Source organism: Coffea arabica, chromosome 6e (assembly GCF_036785885.1).
Source record: "Coffea arabica cultivar ET-39 chromosome 6e, Coffea Arabica ET-39 HiFi, whole genome shotgun sequence".
NCBI lineage: Eukaryota > Viridiplantae > Streptophyta > Magnoliopsida > Gentianales > Rubiaceae > Coffea > Coffea arabica.
The window spans coordinates 52356306-52375899 of record NC_092321.1 but is presented as its reverse complement, the minus strand read 5'-3'; the positions used below and the strand labels follow the sequence as shown (position 1 = coordinate 52375899).

The following is a 19594-nucleotide window of genomic DNA, read 5'->3' as shown; positions in this document are numbered from 1 at the left end:
AGCTACTTGGAAGACTAATAAATTAAAGATTTTTTGTATCAAAATTCCCACACAATAGTAGAATGTTTTAGGTCTTATCTTGCGTCGACATAAATATGCTTCTAATCACAACTCCAAAACCCAGGTCAATGTATCCATGTGATGACAGAGATTGGTGATAGGGCACACTATGGGACCCGCATCTGTGTTACAAACTTTAAATGCCAGCTTTGTGTCTATGTTAGTCATAATCTGGCGCATTCAAATTTCAATTCGGCACATATGTTCAAAAAACCCAAATCATGGAAATCTTTTTTTCCAAGAAAATTATCCAAATTTGGGGTCTCCAAACAAATCTAGTGTAAGTAGCTGCTGGAACTTTATGTTGTGTCCTTTTGTAGACACGTGTCCTCATTCAATTAGCTGATAAGAAAAGTAGCAGCTGGAACTTTCTGTTTTGTCCTTTGTGAACACATGTCCTTATTCAATTGGTTAAGAAGGAAGTTAGTTAGAGCTATATCGACTGCAAGCTCACAATTTTTTTTATCCAGATTCAAGTTATATTTTGTTAAAGATAGAATTTGCTTAGCTATGCGAATTCCTTCTTCCTTTCTCTCCAGTTTCCTTCATAATTTTTTTCACCTCCTAATCTTATGCAATTTTCTATTTCTCTATGTTTTATGAGTTGATTAATGAGAATTTGAGCTTCCAGTTTAATTATTTCACTGTTACATCAATTCATTTGGTAGTTGCTTACACGATGTCCTTTCTCCAAGCCTGTACCATTATAGTGAGAATATATGTTAGCAGTAATGGAGACATAAGAAAAAGGTTAATTGTTGCTTTACATTCTTCTCAATTAGGAATGGCAACGGGGCGGGTTTGGGAGGGAGGACCCTTCCCCCGCCCTCCACCCCATCTTCAGGTAGTTCTCCCCCCGTCCTCGCCCTTACCCCATCTCCCATCCCCTGCTTTTGCCCCGCCCCGCTACTACCACGGATGCCCGCGGGTGATTGAATTATTTCAAATACACAAACATCCCACAATGCAAAACCTAAAAACATGGTAGTATCAACAATGGCAACACATTAGGAAAATACCATCCTTCATTCTTTCTCTTACTGCTGCTTTTTAGCACCTTCTCGTTATCTCAGTCCTCACTCTTTCCTCCATCTTCAAAAAAAAAAAAGGAAAAAACTGTCAAATAAAAAATTTTATAGAGGGAGAGACATCAGATAATAACAAGGCCTTCTCTTTCCATTCATATCCTATTCCTATGTCCTGAATAGAAGGAGAATAGCAGGCTGTCATCTAGAAGGTTTAATTTCATTATCAACTATCATAGGCAGATTTATCCAAGTATGAAAAATAGACAGATTCAAAAGCAAAAAAACTTGAGTCAATGCTTAAATAAAAGAAAAAAGATAAAGAAAACTTCTGCAATGCTTTTTTGTTGAAGAAATTTGGGGCCGACGATGATGGGTCAGCCAACCCTCTTCTTCCTCTTTATTTTCCTGATGCATGAGCGAGAGGAGTTGGTTTTGGGGAAAGTAAAGGTAGTGGCGGCTGCGGGGTAGAAAGGCAACGACTGAAGGAAGCGAAAAAAAAAAAGACGAAGAGCACTAGAGCAGCTTTGCAGCTGAGAAGAAGAGACAAGAAGCAAATATTAGGTTTCTCTTGAAGCACTTTGAGTCGTCAAGGGTGATGAATATTGCTCCAAATTAAAATGATATACATAAATAATTAATTATAATTACACATAACCAATTATAGAGTTGTATTCTACTTAAACTAATTTATGATTATTATATTATATATAATTTTATTTATATTAATTAAATGACGTGGGGGACGGGGCAAGGATATCCTCCCCCTCCCCTCTCCCTATTTAAAATGGGGAGAGGAAAATTCCCCCCGTCCCTACCCCCACTGTGAGAACTTAAAAATTTATCCATATATTTACATTTATCCAAAAGATCAAATGCATTTCATTTATCTTATTATTGAATGATCTATGTGTTCAACTGTTTCTTTATAATTTAAGTGCATAAGAATGCTTTAAATTATTGCACGATTATCTTTATAGGAACTCTACTAATTAGAACAAATTAATGGGGCAATAGTGTGACCATTAAAATTAGTTTGGCCATAGTTGAATAAAGTTTTGAAACAATATATTCAATTGACAAATGTCCAACTTCTTGCCAAGTGTCAAAAATTTTGTCAAATAACCAAATAGCCAAGGGAATATGCCTAAACTACCATGCAACCAACCTGCCCTTTTTCTTGTCTTGTAACTGAGAGGAGAAGAGAGACTAAGTCATTTTTCTTCTTCACTTCAACACACAAGAAAGAGAGAGAGAGAGAGAGCCGAGAGAGAAGACTGAACTGCTTGCATTTTGGAACCGAGAGGAGAGAGAGTCTTAGCCTCATTTTTCTTCTTTACTCCAAAACAAAGACAGACAGAGAGAGAGAGAGAGAGCTAAGGGAGAAGAGTGAATGCATTTTCTAGCTTTGATTTGCGAGGAAAATGGAGGTAACAATTGCTATAAACCATTCATTTTTTCTATTACTATTGAGCACTCTAGGTGTATGTTAATTTTAAGCCAAAATGTAGGAGGTTTGTGAAAGAAAAATTCACTTTCTAAGCTATATGTTGCTGGAATTTCAATTTAGATGCATGTGATGGATAGTTTTGATTTGCATCTTTGTATTTGAAACTTTGATAGATTTCTTTACTAAGAACTCATGTCATATGCTTCATCTTATGTTAAAAATGATATATGATATATTTGCCATGGAAATGAGTGAGAAAATTAGTAGCTTGGATGAAAAATTTTGAAAGAACCTGGTTGGAAAATCTGTTGAGCTGACCAAGTGAAAGAGAGAGAGTTTACTAGCTTTTCTCCTTGATTTATGACTGAAAAATCTCACATTGTTGCTCAATATCCTTTATAACACATTAATCTTAACATGCACGTTGGATTTGAGTGAAAAATAAAGAATTTTAGGGGAGAAATTTTGTTTCTTCAAACTATCCTCTTGTTGGAAATTTTTCCAGCTTTGAACCGTGGAAGAGGCTTGAATTTTCAACTCTTAGATGCAAAATTTCCTTTCTGAGTTTTGCTGGAATGCTTGATTAATACCTTATCTCATGTTACAAGCCTATTATTGTGTGATTTACGGTTGAAAGTGAGTAAGAGAGATGCTATTTTGGTGAGAAAAAGTGAAGAAAGACTTGTTGGAAATTTTCTTGCTTGAACCGAAGGATGAAGCTATGTTTTCCAACTTATAGCTTCCATTTTGCTAAAGTTTTTCAAAGAGATTCATGCTTTATAGTCACTTCATGATATATTGCATGATTTATACATCATGAAAGAAAGTTAAGATTTTAATTAGAAATTAGCATGCATGTAACCGTTTTGGATAAAACTTTTCGAACATTGAATCATGGTTAAATTTTAGCCTTGATTTCCAAAAAAATGATGTTATTTTACTGAAAATTGCTGCTTAGGCCGTGATTTGGTAGCTCAACTCTAGGTTCGACTCTAATATGTTGGCTGTAAACTTGCACATTTTGACTCATTAAACTTTTAAAGCTTTAATCAGGGCATGCATGAATCAATTCACTGGTTTTTGGAGAATTTGAGTAATCTTAGTAAGAAATTCTGTTAAAAAGGGGCCGAGAGTGAGGGTAAGATTTCCAATCTTATTTTCAAGAATTTGGCTATAAAACTTTATATAATTCAACCTACATGTTTGATAACTCTTCTAAACTAGAAGTTATGTGACATTCCACTTGATTAGACTAAAGAGTTTAGTAGTTGGAAAGAATGTTAGTAATATTGAAAGGTCTATTAAATGTAGCTTGGGCATGTTTCAGGAGTCGATGGTAAGCTAGAAGGAAACCTCGAAACCGAGGCGTGACTGTGCACTTGATTTGGTGAGTGGTACTTGTATGTATTTGTGATTAGACATTAAAGTTGTTGTTGCTTGTTGATTAGTGAATTGTTGCAAATTTCTAAGTGCCTGTGTTCGACACTTAAACTATTTTTATAAAAGACGAATGTGTACTTTATTGCGCTAGACCTAATTGCTCTTGAGGAGCTATTAATTGTTTAACTGCTACTAAAAACTGTGCATGACCGTTTTGGGCCCAAATCCCATTGACGATCGACCTATTCGGGCTAGCATCGAGCTCGATCGATAGTTTTCGGGTATCGTTTATTAGTATACTCGAGTATGACCCATTGAGGTAATCATCGAACACTAGAAGAAAGAAGAATGTTGGGTACTGTTTAATTGGGCAAATGACATTGAATCACTAAACAGGAGTAAGTGTTATGTTTGGAAACGGACAGGAGTCACCTCTACAGCCTATATCAGTACTGTATCCTTTATTGAACGGGTTATTTGTTTTAGAATGATATTTATTAAATGACATACTTAATGTTAAATTGTGATTGCGATGATGCTTTTGGATGGTTGGATTTATTTGGAACCTCACTGGACTTTGCTTAACCCCTCTAGTTGTTTTTCCTTACAGGAGTAGAAGACGGGTATAGGGGAAGCCGGTAGTATAAGCTCAAAATTTGGAATTCTACCTTGGTGAATGTTTTGTATTTGACGTAAAGTCATACAAATTTATTATTTTGAGGAATGTACATATTAAATGATATAATCTTAGTTGGGGAAGTAAGCATGTATGGATTGTTAGTAGTTAGTCTAAATTAATATTATATCTGAAGTCAATGTGAGTGAGTGAGTCCTGGTGAGAGTCAGGTAGGCGGTCCGCGAAACCCTGGGGTTTGCCCTAAGGAGAAGTGGGGTCGTCATACCTCCCACTCGATTACTCGCCCCGCAGAGCGAGCACCCACGAATACCCTTCCCTGTTGCCATCCCTAATCTCAATTCAAGGTCACTCAAGAGTCTAAGCCAGCTATTTGAGGGCCAAACAATTTGTTTATTAGTTAGGAATATATAGGAGCATCAGGGAAGAAGTGTTACAGTGTGATGTATGCAAAAGGTGCAAAAATATGCATGTGCAATATCCTGACCTTCTCTATCCCTTACCAACACCACAACACTTTTGGAGTCACATCACTATGGATTTCATAGAAGGGTTGCCCAAGTCAAAAAATAAAGATACTATCATGGTAATAGTGGGTAGGTACATCTAGTACTCCCACTTCTTTAGCCTTGCCCATCCTTTTACTGTTGTCATAATGGCCAGAATCTTTCTGGCACTCTATGGACTTAAGCCACCACAACTGGCTCTAGGGCCATATTTGCAAACCAATGTGGCTGCTGTGAAAGACTATTTGTAGCAAAGGAAGGAGTTAGACATTCTGCTGAAACAAAACCTGGAATTGGCATACCAAAGAATGAAGATGTATGTAGACAGGAAGATGAGTGAAAGGGAGTTTACCGTAGGGGATTGGGTGTATCTGAGACTACAGCCTTACAAGGAGAATATAGTGGCTATGAGGGGGACGACTCAAACTTTTTTACTAAGTATTATGGACCATACCAAGTTCTAAGCGAAATTGGGAAGGTAGCTTACAGATTGAGACGGCCAGATCAGTCCTTAATTCATCCAGTTTTCCATGTCTCTTTACTAAAAAGCAACTTGAGTAAGCATGTTGTTCCCATCACACAACTCCTAATTACTGATGGAGCTGGAAGAATGAGGGTGGAGCCTATTGCAGTGATGGATAGAAGGATGGTGAAGAGGAAAAATGTTGTAGTTGTGCAATGGTTAGTCCAATTGTGGAATTTATCATCTGAAGAAGCCACAGGGAAGATGCTGAGTACATTGAGACAATTTTTCCAAATTTCCAATCTTGAGGACAAGATCTTGCTAAGAGGGAGGCATTGTCATGGTGAACAGGTCAAAATGGAACCTCGGAACTGGAAGACAGAGATTGGGAAAAGGCATGAAGGTTGGAGGCTAGTTTCCTGAAGGTGTGAGTTTGAACCCTTATTTAGAAGCACGCTTTTGTGGATTAGAAGAAAGAGTATAAGTAGAAGCTGGAACTTTTTGTTTTGTCATTTATGGAAACGCGCCCTCATTCAATTAGCTAATGGGAAAGGAAGTTAGAGCTACATAGAGCCTACGAGCTCGCATTTTTTCATCCAGATTTAAGTTGTATTTTGTTAAATATAGAGTTTGCTTAATTAAGTGAATTCCTTCTTCATTTCTCTTGAAGTTTTCTTCATAATTTTCTTCACCTTTTGATCTTACGCAATTTTCTATTTCTCTGTGCTTCCTGAATTGATTAATGAGAATTTGAGCTTCCAGTTTAATCATTTCACTATTACATCAATTCATTTGGTAGTTGCTTACATGATTTCCATTCTCCTAGCCTGTACCATTACACGATTGTTCTTTCAAAACCATTTCTAGGCAGTCAAATACCCCTCACCCCCTCCCGACATCCTCATGGTAACTTTGCAGAATACATTAACATCTAAGACAAAATGGCAAAATCTAGATCTTAGATAGTGGAATTAAACCGATCTACCTAGTGGAAACAGTCAGCTGAGAAGAGAAAAACAAGAACACTATCTAGTAAGGACGAGCAAGACCTGTGGACGAGTTAAGGAGAGTGCGCAAGAAGGAAACAACGGAGATGGTGGTGGTTTTGTGGAGTCGTTGTAAGGATGGTGGCAGCGGCGGGTGCACAAAGTCTTTGGCCGGAGAGATAGGTGGTGTGGTTGATGGTAGGTAGAATTAGTCATGAGCTACTTTTGCAATTGAAAATATATGAAATTACTTATTTTCTTGGGGAAAAATTTTCACAAGAAAATTTTTTTACACCCAATCAAAGATACCATCAATATCTATTTTTTTTCCTTTCTTTAATTAAAAGAATTCGGGTTTTGTTGTGTAGTAGAAAAATGGATATGGATTTTTCTCCATTGATATTTCTATTATTTATATCTAAATCAGCTTAACTTGTACGAAATCATCCACCTGTGTCATTAATTTTCTCTATCTAGATCAACATACTAAAAAATATGATTTGTTTAGAACATTTTGGCATCCAATTTACATGAAACATTTGAACGGTGAAAAATGGGTCAAAATTGTGAAAAAAATTGTAATGATTAATCAGATGATGAAACTTTGTCAATTTTGTACCAAATTTTATGTATAACTAACACAAGTAATAGAATATTTTATAAACAACGCTATTAATTTTTGAAAGTAATTATTAAATTAATTTTGTGGGGATGTAATAGAGAGAATTCTTTTCCTGCAGAGGAGACTAGTCCAACATCCTTTTTTATTTTAAGGCAACGGCCCTAGCATAATTTGTCTAAGGGGATCATGCAAATGAATTTAGTGTAACATCGTTGTACCTAGTGTAATTCATTGCAAATTAAGTTGTACAAAGTGTGACAATTGACAAATATGCGATAATTAACTCAACAAATTGCCACAAGGATTTGATAGCTAACTCATGTAACGTTCCTGGACCAACTTTTGGGCTATTTGGACAACACGACCTTAGCGGGGCGATGGTGACCACCTCACTTTTCTCTTGTAGTAATGAAAATAGAAAACAAATTTAAATTTTGGTGGACTTTTACATTAGGAATTGTGATCAACTATATTTTTTAAAGTTAGTTTCTTTTTCGTGCATATTCACAAGCACTTTTTGATATTCTATAATTTTTTTGAACAAAAATTATTTAAAAAAATTAAAATGCTATTTTATAAAATTTAATATGCTAATTGTAAGACAAACATTAAAATTAAACATATTGAAAAAGTAAACATATTGAAATTGATTAATTTATAACAACTTAAGAATTAGTTTCAGTCGAATCTTATCCCATAATTGAATTATGTTTACTCTAATTAATGATGGCACGTCAACATATGAATGAAGGAGATATGTTAGAAAATAAGTGCAATTCAATATTTGATTATTTCACAATTAAAAAGAATGTTAGAAGCAAAGTAATAGATGATGGACTTATTATTTGTTTAAATTATTTAAAATTAAAAGAGTCATTTGGTAGAATTTTTACAACCACATGTTTATGTGAATACTACTTTGGCCTAAATTGAATTTGAATGGAGCAAGTATAAAAATTAATAGAATATTTTAGGAAAGAATGACTATTTATACAATCTAAATGGACTTGTTTTCAATTTAAATAGACTTGTACGAGTAATGCTAAAATTGTGTAGTGTGGATTCATTAAAAATTGAAAATCGCCAAAACTTTAGAATTACAAATAAATAATCAAGTATAATAATAGAGATAGAGTGAACATAATTGAAGAAAATTAAGCAAATAAAAAATTATGAGTTGATTGATTGAAAAAAATCAAGAAAGATATAATCAATGTAAATTTATAAAGTAGGGAATTAATAAATTGAGATTTACTACAAATAAAGAAGTACAGAATGATAAAAAGAAAAATTTGTCCATATTTTAGTAATGGTAATAAATAATCAATGTAATCATATATAAAGTAGGGAATTAACAAATTGAAATTTACTATAAATAAGAAGTATAGAATAACAGGAAAAAAATGAAAATTTTCCATATTTTAGTAATGGTTAAAAAATACAGCAACTCAACAACTTAATAGAATAGGAAGTGAATAGCAAAGTCATGTATGTATGTATGTATGTATGTATGTATGTATGTATGTATGAATGTCTTATGAAGGTGTAGGAAAAACTACTTACGTGAGCATTAATGTGGCATATTTGTTCAAATTTTAGTAATAGTACTAAATAATCAAACAAATATTAGGAATAAAGAACATGATTGAAAATGATTAGAAATGGAAAGATATGGGTTGATTGATAAAAAAAATAAAGAAGTTACAATAAATACAAATTTATATAACGAAGGTCATTAATAGATTTGTTGAAATGACTATAAATACGAAACTATGCTCTAAATAAGGATGAAAAATTGAAGGAAATTAATTGTTACTAAAAAGTAGAAGAAGAATAAAAAAATAAAAATACCACTTTGTAATTGATTCTTCTTATTCTTCTAATGTATACTTTGAAACATTTAGAGTCAATCCTCATCAACATAATTGTTTCGCTATGCGCAATGCATTGTGCCCCTCCTAGCATAACAAAAAAGGGAGAAAAGACAAAGGGGTGAGGGATCAGGTGGCGGGCTATTGATATCACGTGATCTAGAATAATTTATTTTTTAAATTTCAATTGGACAGATGCATTTAGATAATGCGACTGCCTACTTAAAAATCATATAGATGTGTGTGTAAAATAAAATAATGTTCAGTTTCAATTTTAATAGGCTGTTGAATTGGCTACTCTAACCTTCTGCCTAGTGTACGGTGTATTTTTCGCCAAGTAGACGTCTTTAATGTTTGTGGCTCCATTTAGATTAGGTGTTTCGTGGATGTTTTCAAAAGCTTTACTGTAACAATATATGTGAAAAATTTTTACTATAATTGTTTTTGAGGATATATTTTAAAGTGTTTTTGAGGATATATATTTAGGGTTTTTTTAGGATTTAAAATTTTAGTGGGGTGTCTTTAAAAATTTAAAAAGTTTCACCGCCACCCACTACCACCACCACCATCACCCCTTCCCTTCCCTCCCCCTTTCTCTCTCACGCCTCTCCCTTTTCCTCTTCTCATCCCCTTCTTTTTTTCCTCCCTTTCCTCCCTGCCCCTTCCCTCCTCCCTGCCCCTTCCCTCCTCCCTCTTCCCCTTCTCTCTCCCGCAACTCCCATCCCCCTCCCCAGCTTTCTAGTCTTAGCTTGCAACCAGATCTGGTTGTGACCCTGCGACTAGAAACTAGTCATTGGCCATCATGATCAAATTTGGTTGCGGGTTACAACTAGAAAGGGGGGAAGAGAAGAGGGATCACAAGAAAGGGAAAGGGAGGAAGAAGGGAATAAAGAAATAGAAGAAAGAGAGGAGAGAAAAAGGGATGAGGAGGAAGGAGAAGGAAGGAGGGAAAGGAGGAAATAATTAATGAAATATAGAGTATAAACAAAATTTTCCTTAAAATTTGTTGTGAAGAGAAATTCTATCTATGAAATCAATCCCCCTATTTATAATTTGGATAAAGATTTTTGTTCCACTATTATGATAAAGCCCAAAAAGGAGAGAGAATTAATATACTATAAGTGTGTTGCTGTATTAATAGCATCATAACTTTAGTTGTAACCAAACCAAAAACAATCATAATGCTTCCAGTACTTTAATAATGAGAAAAAGTTTAGAAAACCACTCAGAACTAGCACAATCTTCAACATCAATATAACTTATTTTAAACTTGCACATTTTTCTTTCTTTTTGATAGAAGAAGTTAGTTCATCTATTTAAATTCCTTCTAAAGGTGACAACATTATCCCGTAACACCAAAATATAAATAGCAAGGTTAGATAAAAATATGAATTGCTACGTTTTCAGATCCACATATACAAATTTGAACCGAACCATTTTTTTGATTGCAAAAACATCTTCCTAATCAAAATTGAATTTTCTAACAATTTTTTGTCAAGTTACACTCTAGGCTGAAAGTCTCAATTCTAACTTCCACGACCAACTGCAATCCTTGTATGCCAACCCAATTGATACTATAGCACTTGAGTAATTAAAAAACAAACAGACATTAACATTAATTTAAATATATACAAAATCTTATTGGATCCTTCAATTAAATTGAATAGACCATAAAGTAATTACAAAAAAGGGGAAGGGGGAGAGGAAAGAAAAAAACAGAGAAAAACAGAGGTCGAAGAATGCGTAATTAGAAATATCTTGGTGAAGCATCACATGATATATCTTTTCTCCTAAAAAATACACAAAAATTGTAGATAATTACAAAATGGAACCAAAAAACAAAGAAAAAGAAAAAAATGTGACGTAAGAAATCAAATCCCAGGAGGAGAAAAGAAAAGAATGAATTTTTGTTTTATTCTTCATAGAAGATGATCACTGGTATAAAATAAATTTTAAGATCTTTTTACATTTTTTAATATTTCACCTTTTATCCATGAAGAAAATAAAAATGTCATCCTATAAATTTAACAAACAAATGCCAATTGGCTATAACAATATGATTGAAGAATAGAGCAAACATGAGAAATTAGAGATGAAGAAAAAAGGAAGAAGAGAAAATGTAAAACGGTATCAAAGAAATAATAAAAACTTTTCTTTGCTAAGTAGCTAATAATCTCGCGGAAAAAAGAAAAATGAATATGGAAATAATCTTAGTTAAATTAGTTTTAAAAAATAAAAAATAAAAAAAGGTGAGGGATGACAGTAGTTGCTACCAGAAGAAGAAGAAGAGATGTTGTTGATTTTCTAAAGGAGAAAAAATATTTTAATCCTTTTGGCCCAATTGAATCAAAAAAGGGAAGGAAAAATTTAGGTAAAATGAGCAAGATTCCACTTGTCAAAAATATAGGCAAAATATGTGTCAAAAAGATGAGATATACAGTAACTTGGCTTTCTTCTTATATACAAGGTAGATAGCATTGTTTGTGAAAATCTAATTTATAAAAAACAGCCCAATCCAAACGGAGGAATCTACTTGGGAGGGGTGTCTTTTAGGAGTTTTTAATAGCAATTTTTTTTACAATTTTATTTACAAAAACCCTTTTAAAATATCCCAAATTTTAAAATACATACTTCAAAATATTCCAAAATGCCACAAATTTTTTTCTTATTGTCTTTCTTTTCGCTCCTCCTACTCCCCCTCCTGTGTCGATGCTAGCACCACTCTCTTCCTCCCTTCCCAAATTTTTTTTCTCCTTCCCTCTTTTCCTTTCTCCTTTCTCCTTTCTCCCTCCCTCCCTCCTCCTCCTCCTTCCCCCCTCTCTTGCCACCCCCTCTCTCCCTTCACCCTTCTTGCAGGGTGAAGGGAGGAGGGGAAGAGTGGGTGGCAAGAGAAGGGGGAAAGGAGAGGAGGAGGAGGGAGAGAAGACGGAGGAGGAAAAGAAGGAGGAAGGAGGAAGAGCAGGTGTGGGGAAGAAGGAGAAAGGGAAAAAAGAAAGAAAGAGAAAGAAAAGGAAAAAAAAATAAAAGGAAAGTTTTTCAATTTTTTTAAACCCTAAATACACAAAAGTTTTTCTGCAATTGCTATTGTAAGTTACAGTAAAATTATATGTAAACACCAAAAAACACACCTTTCAAATGGACCCTTAGTTTACACGATAAAAAAGCAATACGGAGAAAATGCTTATATCATGTATAAACGGCACTTTAGCAAGGCAAAATTAGGTGCTACGCGAAGCAAGGAAAGAACTACTTCTATGTTGAATGCACTCTAGTGCTTTAGTTTTGGCTTTAGTAAAATATTATGGCTGTTAATCAGCTTTAAGCCAATGTATTGGAAAAAAGTGCGCAAGTTTTTGTAGTGAAACATAGTTATTTTTGCTTTTTTTTTTTATTTTGCATGTTTTTCCCAGTTAGAATGCCAGAAGTATTCTGCCATCAGCTTTTAAATTAGTTTCGGTTTGTTTAATTTGACATCTTCAAGAAACCAAAGAACAGATAATATATTCTTCTATTTAAATGTTGGTTTGTAGTCCCATTTTGTTCGTTTAAGATTTAGAAGAAATACATTAATTTATGTGCTTATCTGGTATGTTGAATTTCAAATCCAATAATGACATTTGGCCGAGAATTCATGATATTAGTTTCTAATTTCCTGCTCAAGTCAAGTGAAGATTGCTTTAATGGAATTTTGTAACTGCTTGATATGCATTGAATATCATGACAAAGTTAGAGTCATTAAAAGTGCTTAAAGAATTAGCAAGTTGTGGACCAAGGTGGATAGTTAATAGGGGACCAAATTTTCATGATTCAGCATCACAAATTAAATGATTGCTGCCGTAAGATTCACGTTTAAACCCGTGGCAATGCAGCAACTCTAGATTTGTTTGGATTTCTTGCAGCCATGTACATTGTACAGTTTGATTTGCACAGCAAAACTTTAGAATCCTAAGAATCCAACAAATTTAATTACATAAGCTAAGGAAAAAGGTGATTAATATTGTTTACCCTTTAGGCTTTCCACCGACACAGCATAACTGCATAACAAAATTAATGAAAAAAAGAGCAACAAAAAGTTAACTCCTCTCCTTAGGTTACTTGTCCTCTTGGCAAACTTGAGGAAACCAAAGGTCCAAAGCAAGATTCGTTGAAGATTAATCTCAACTTATTCTTAGTTTATGTCGAAAACCTATTGATTGCTAAATTTGATTATTTTTTTGAGTTAATTTTATATATATACTGATGGTGTATATATTATCACGATTGGATATATGATACATATGTAAATTCAAATTCAAATTATTTATCATGCATCCAATAGTAAAAATGTATATATTGTCAGTGTATAGAAAATTAATTCTTTCTTTTTTTTCATGTTGTCCTAAACTTTGCCAACCAAAATTGTCCCTTTTATTCTGAAAAGCAAAGATGCATTCCGATTGTGTACTTTTAAGTGATGATTTTGGTGCACGCATACTACTATTCTTTTACTCGTACTATTATCTATTCAACACGTGTCAATTAAAGTGTGAACAATGACAGCGGAAAAAAAAAAGGAAGAATGAGATAACAATATATGAAAATTTGTTTTAAAGAAAATATGAAAGTACAAATGATACAATTGGGCATTTATTATTCGGCACTTGAAAGTTTGCAATTAAAAAGATTAAAACTAAAAAAAAAAAAGAAAAAGAAAAGAGAGGCCGCGAAGACAAATTTTAGATGGGCTGTAGATGGGGTTTTATCATTTTATTCCTTTAATGTTTAATGCACCTTTCCCTTCACATTATTATTTGATCACGTTATTTCTGGACAAAGGATCAAAGCGCCCTTCAATTAAGAAAGACTTTTTTAACATTTGACTCCTATTTTTTAATGCCTCTCTGATGTTATTTATTATTGGTGGGCTAAAACCAAGAAATCGAGAAAACCATTAGGAAGAAATATATAATTTATTCAGAGGAGTTTAAAACCAAAATCAATATACCACTGGAATCCTTGCATCGGAGAAATCATTTTGACGTTTAAAATCTTCAAAAATAGGTAATAAAATTGACTTTGATGTAGAAACTCATATTTAGCCTACATTTGCGATTTTCAAATTCATTGTTAATGGTTTGGCTACATGTGATTGTGGTATTTATTCATGTTTCTTGTGCAAAAATGATATTGTAAGAAAATGGTTTCATTCAAGAATTGATATACACTACTTAACCCCATCATATGGCTTGAATTTTGTGGATATCTTGTTAATTGTGGGTAGTTTCATATTTGCACTGATCATGAGGATCATTTCGATATTTATACATTCTTGAAATTTCATGTGATTTTGGTAAGGGAAAATAAAAAAGCAAGTAAGAAAAAGTAAGTAGCAGCAGCATATGATGAGGCTGCAACACTTCTAGAGAATGTTTTTGGTTTAAAATTCTTTGTTGTATAAATGCACATTTCCCTTTTCAGCAAAACCTGTGGGTACAATTAGCCATCAATTAGCAAGAAATAGGGTGTGAAAGAATTTAAATTGCTTAATCCCAATGTGGCTAAAGGAACTTTTCGTCCGTTGAAATTGCAAGCAAATATGATCTACTACTAATTGCACTAGTTTTTTTTTTTTTTGTCTTTCCCTAAATCAATAGCTAATGGTTTTTTGGCTTTTCCATTTTTTACTGAGGGACCTTTATTGTTGTCCATTTTTCCCCCTTCCCTCTCGATGTTTTTGGCACTCCTCCCAGCCATAGTATTCTTGCTCAGTCAAACCAGAAAAGAATCGTTATTAAAAAATTTAATAATGTGTTTGTTTGATAATAAATGATATGTCACATTTCTAAGTAATCAAAATATTATTATTGTGTACTTGATGAGCCACTAATTCAAAGGTGGAAAACCGTTGGTCCATTCATTAATGATATTAGACTTTCTACGGTAGCTTCTTGTCTTTACTAAAGTTAATTGGATTCCAAGGAAAATCGAATAAAGCAACTGGTGAGTTAACTTATTTTGCTACGTCAGGAACTTCGATTGATTCTCTTTGACATCCTCTTTCAGATTTTGTAAAACAATTGGTACTCAACGATTTTCAACAAATTTAGTAATTATAGTTCTACCCTCATTTATCAAAAAAAAAAAAAAAATCAAAGGTGGAAAAGATTCAAATCACAACCCTCAGAATAAAAAATTTCAATTTCGAGATTTAAAATTTGAGTAAATCTTATATACACTGACAGTGTATACACTTTTAGCGTTGAATGAATGACAACTATACCAAATTTGAAAAAAAAAAATTCGAAGGTGGAAAAGATTCAAATCACAACTCTCAGAGTAAGAGATTTCAATTTCAAGATTTAAAATTTGAGTAAATCTTATATACACTAAAAGTACATACATTATCACTATTGGATTCGTGACACATGCATAAAAATTGGATTTCAAATTCAAATTTTGCATAGTTGTCATTCATTCAACATTGAAATTGTATATACTGTCAGTGTAGAAAAGATTAATCCTTAAAATTTTATAAATGTGAATTATATGCTCAAACTTTATTCTTATTTCTTGCGTGTTACATAGTACCATGACATGTAAATCATTGTAATGGCATTATACCTGCCTTGTGATTCTACAAATAAGAAAAAGTGCCGTGCAAACTCTTTCATTGTGCAACCTCCAACACTTGTAGAATCCTATGGATTGCCTGTCGTTTCTGAAAAAGTCAGCATTTGCCCTTAACCGCTTAGATTTAACTTTTCTGCTAATTTTCCCATGAACTAATTCAAAATGCACACGTATATATAGAATTTGCCATTTCAAAGCCCAATTAGTAATTTCTTTTGACCAAAAATCGCATTCATACGAAAGTACTGAAACAGCTGAATCACCAAAGGTGCAAGGCAAGATTCATTGAAGATTTATCAATTTCAATTTAGTCTTGGTTCATAGTTTAAACCTATTGATCACTGATAATGATTGTTTATCCTTTTAATCGTACTACTACTATCTGCTCGGCGCGTATCAATAAAAGCGTGAACACTGATAGTTTTTTTTTTTTTTTTTTTATAAAAAAAAGGGCAGAATGGATTATTAAAATAAGTAATTATTTGTCCAAAAATATAAAAGTAAATATGATACAATTCGGCATTTATTATTAAATTCGACACTTGAAAGTTTGCACAAAGCTAGCACTATATTCAACCAAAAAGCCAAAAACAAGAGAGAAAAAAAACAAAGGCCGTAAAGTCCAATTTTAGATGGGTTTTTTTTTATCACTTTTTTCCTTTTATTGTTTAACGTGTCTATCATTTTAGTACCTAACATTATTATTTGATCAAATTATCTCCTGATGATCAAAATTGACTGTGTAGAATTTTCAAATAAAAAGCCAAATATGCCCTTCAATTAAGAAAGAGTTTTTTGACACTTCACTCTTAATTTTTAATGCCTTTGTCACTTTATCCCCTAATGTTATTATTAATCAGCAAAAATCAAGAAAGCAAGAAACTACGAGGAAGAAATAGAAAATTTCATCGGATGAGTTTAAAACCAAAAGCAGTATATCAATGGAATCCTTACATCATGAGGAGTCATTTGATGTTTAAATCCTCAAAAATGGGTAATAAAATTGACTTTGATTTAGAAACTCACATTGAGCCTGCATTTGCAATTTTTAAATTCATTCTCAATGGTTTAGCTATATTAGATTGTGGTATTTAATCATTGTTAATGGATATATTGTTAATTTCTAAGTTAATTGTGAGCTTCATTTTCCACTCATTATAAAGATCATTTCAATATAGGGGCAGAATTAGAAAATACATTGTGAGGGCCGACTTTCACACTCATGCATACTTTGAAGTCAAGAAAAAGATTTTTAAAAAATTTTGTGGAGGTGAAGTTTATTTTATGAAGGAGATATTTTTTAATTTTGAAAATTTTAAGGAGAAAAATTATAAATTTCAAGGACGGAGCCCCGCCCCCTTTCGTCCATCCTTGTTTCAATGTAGTATTTGTGCAATTTCACGTGATCTTGGTAAGAGAAGAATGCCAAGGAAAAGTAAGTAGCAGCTGTATATGGATCTTTTTTTTCTCTTTTTTTCTAACAGGGAACGGATAGAATTTAAGAAGTGGGGAGGGAGGCGGGAGAACACAGCATATGGACTGCTGTGTAAGAGGGGTGGGAAAATGTTTATATAATTTTGGAACAAAAATAAGTGCCAAAACAAGTGTATCTGGATACAAATATTATTTTTAAATAATATTTTACTTGTATCATAAACACTTTCAACTATTATTTTATAATCACAATTCTCTTTTTATTTTACATTCATCACATTATAAAATAAATATTACAGTAATCAATTCAAATAATATTCTATCCAACATTGGGGATTTAATTAATGAAAACAGTGGAAAAGATTCAAATCACAGGTCTCAGAGGGAGAGATTCCACTCTCGAGGTTCAATGTATCATGGATGAGGGTTACATGCTCAAAATTTTAGTCTTGTTTTTTGCGTGTTACATGGAACCAACATATGTAAATCATTATAATGGCATTATACATTCCTTGTGATTCTACAAATAAAAAAAAAAGTGATGTCAAACTCTTTCATTGTACAACTTCCAACACTTGTAGAAAACCTATGGATTGCCTGTCGTTTCTGAAAAAATCAGCTGCATTTAACTTCTCTCCTAATTTTCCCATGATCTAATTCAAAATGTGTATGTATATATAGAATTTGCCATTTCAAAGCCCAATTAATTTCCTTTAAATTAACCAAAAATCGTATTCATACGAAGGTACTGAAGCAGCTGAATCACCAAAGATCCAAAGCAAGATTCCTTGAAGATTTATCAATCTTAATTTAGTCTTCGTTGATATATATATATATATATTGGTTTTCGCCCCTACTTTGGCCACCAGAATTGCCCCTTTTATTCTGAAAGGCAAAGATGCATTATGTAAACTGTGTTCTTTAAGGGTAATGGTTTCGGTGCATGCAGTTTACTATCCTTTTACTAGAACTACTATCTGTTCGCACACGTATCAACAAAAGTGTGAACAATGATAGTTTAAAAAAAAGGCAGGATGGGTTATTAATATAAGTAAATATGTGTGCAAATATAATCAAGGATTAATCTTGTATACACTGTCAGTATATATACTATTACGTTAGATATATGACACATGTGTAAAATTTGAATTTGAAATTCAAATTTTGCTCATGTATCATTTATCCAACCATAATAGTATATATACTGATAGTGTATATAAGATTTACTCATATATAAAAGTAAAAATTATATAATTTTGCATTTATTATTAAATTTGACAATTGAAAGTTTGCACAAAGCTAGTACTATATTCAATAGGAAAACGAAAAGCGAAAGAGAAAAAAGAAAACAAAAGGCTGCAAAGACCAATTTTAGATGGATTTTTATGACTTTATTCCTTTAATGTTTAATGCGTCGTCCGTCATTTTAGTCCGTATTAACATTTCTCTAATCTTGTAGAAGGTGATTTTTATAGAATTAATTCTTAAATTTTTTGGATGAGAGATTATTTGCAAAAAATTATTTGATTGCGTCATAAATACGATTTTCAATGTGTTTTTTTATCTTCTCAATAATTTTCTTATCTCATGTATATCACATCAAAAAAAATATTACATTAATCATTTCAAATAATATCTCAAATAATACTCAATCCAAACAAACCCATTACTTGTTTTCTAACCCATCTTACACAACGGTCCATATGCTGCAATTTCCTCTTCTTCCCTCCTACTTTTTAAATTTTTCTCCTCCTATGCTCCCAAAAAAAAAAAAAAAAACCGATGTGCTGTTGTTACATACTTTTCCTCACTTGTATCTCTTCTCTTCCAAAATCACGTGAAATGGCATAAATACTATATTCAAACAAGGATGGATGAGAGGGGACGAGGCTCAATCTTTGGATAGTGTGTTTTTCAGAATTTTGTTTTAAATTTTACTATAAAATTTTTACAAAAATTTCTGTGTATTTGAAATGTTTGGAGAATATTTGTAAAACTCCGCCACCCACTCTTGCCACCACACCCACAACCAAACATTCTCCAACTCGGGCTTACCCTCCCACTCATGCCTCTCCTTTTCGATGACCAGATGTGGTTGTGAACAGAGGGAGAGGGCAAATGGGAGTTGGAGAAGAAGGGGAGGGGGCTAGGGTTGGGAGAGGTGGGGCAAAGGCAGGGAATGATGGGAGAAGAAATGGAAGGGAAGGAGAGGGAAGAGAAGGATGGCGGTGGCCGGTGATGGGGACAATGGGGTAAAGAGGGGTAGGGGTAGGTGGACGAGGTAGCAGCGGCAACAATGAAAGTGGAAATGGTTAGGGAGAGTGATGGTAGAAAAGAGGAATGGATGTGTGTTTATGAATATTATAGTGTATTTTTTTAATAAAATTTAAGGTGTTTTAACATGTTCATTTAAGTTGAAAAAAAACTTTTGTCTATTAAAATTATGCAAAAAGCAGGAGTGCCAACTTCACCTCCAAAAATTTTTTATATATATTTTCAAAATATGCATAAGCATGAAAGCCCATCAAAGTGTATATAATAATATATATATATC

The 19594-nt window shown here is 33.1% G+C and overlaps 2 long non-coding RNA genes across 2 annotated transcripts; one reads left to right on the top strand and one right to left on the bottom strand.

Moving 5' to 3' along the window:
* Positions 1–575: 575 nt before the first annotated feature.
* LOC140009664 (uncharacterized) lies at positions 576–1551 on the bottom strand. Its single transcript, XR_011817152.1, has 2 exons — positions 1415–1551; positions 576–1152 (listed from the first exon to the last, which is right to left on the bottom strand). It is a non-coding gene; the product is annotated as an uncharacterized lncRNA (long non-coding RNA).
* Positions 1552–1773: 222 nt separating this feature from the next.
* On the top strand, positions 1774–6176 carry LOC140009663 (uncharacterized). Its single transcript, XR_011817151.1, has 3 exons — positions 1774–2515; positions 3863–3922; positions 4526–6176. It is a non-coding gene; the product is annotated as an uncharacterized lncRNA (long non-coding RNA).
* The last annotated feature ends 13418 nt before the right edge of the window (positions 6177–19594 follow it).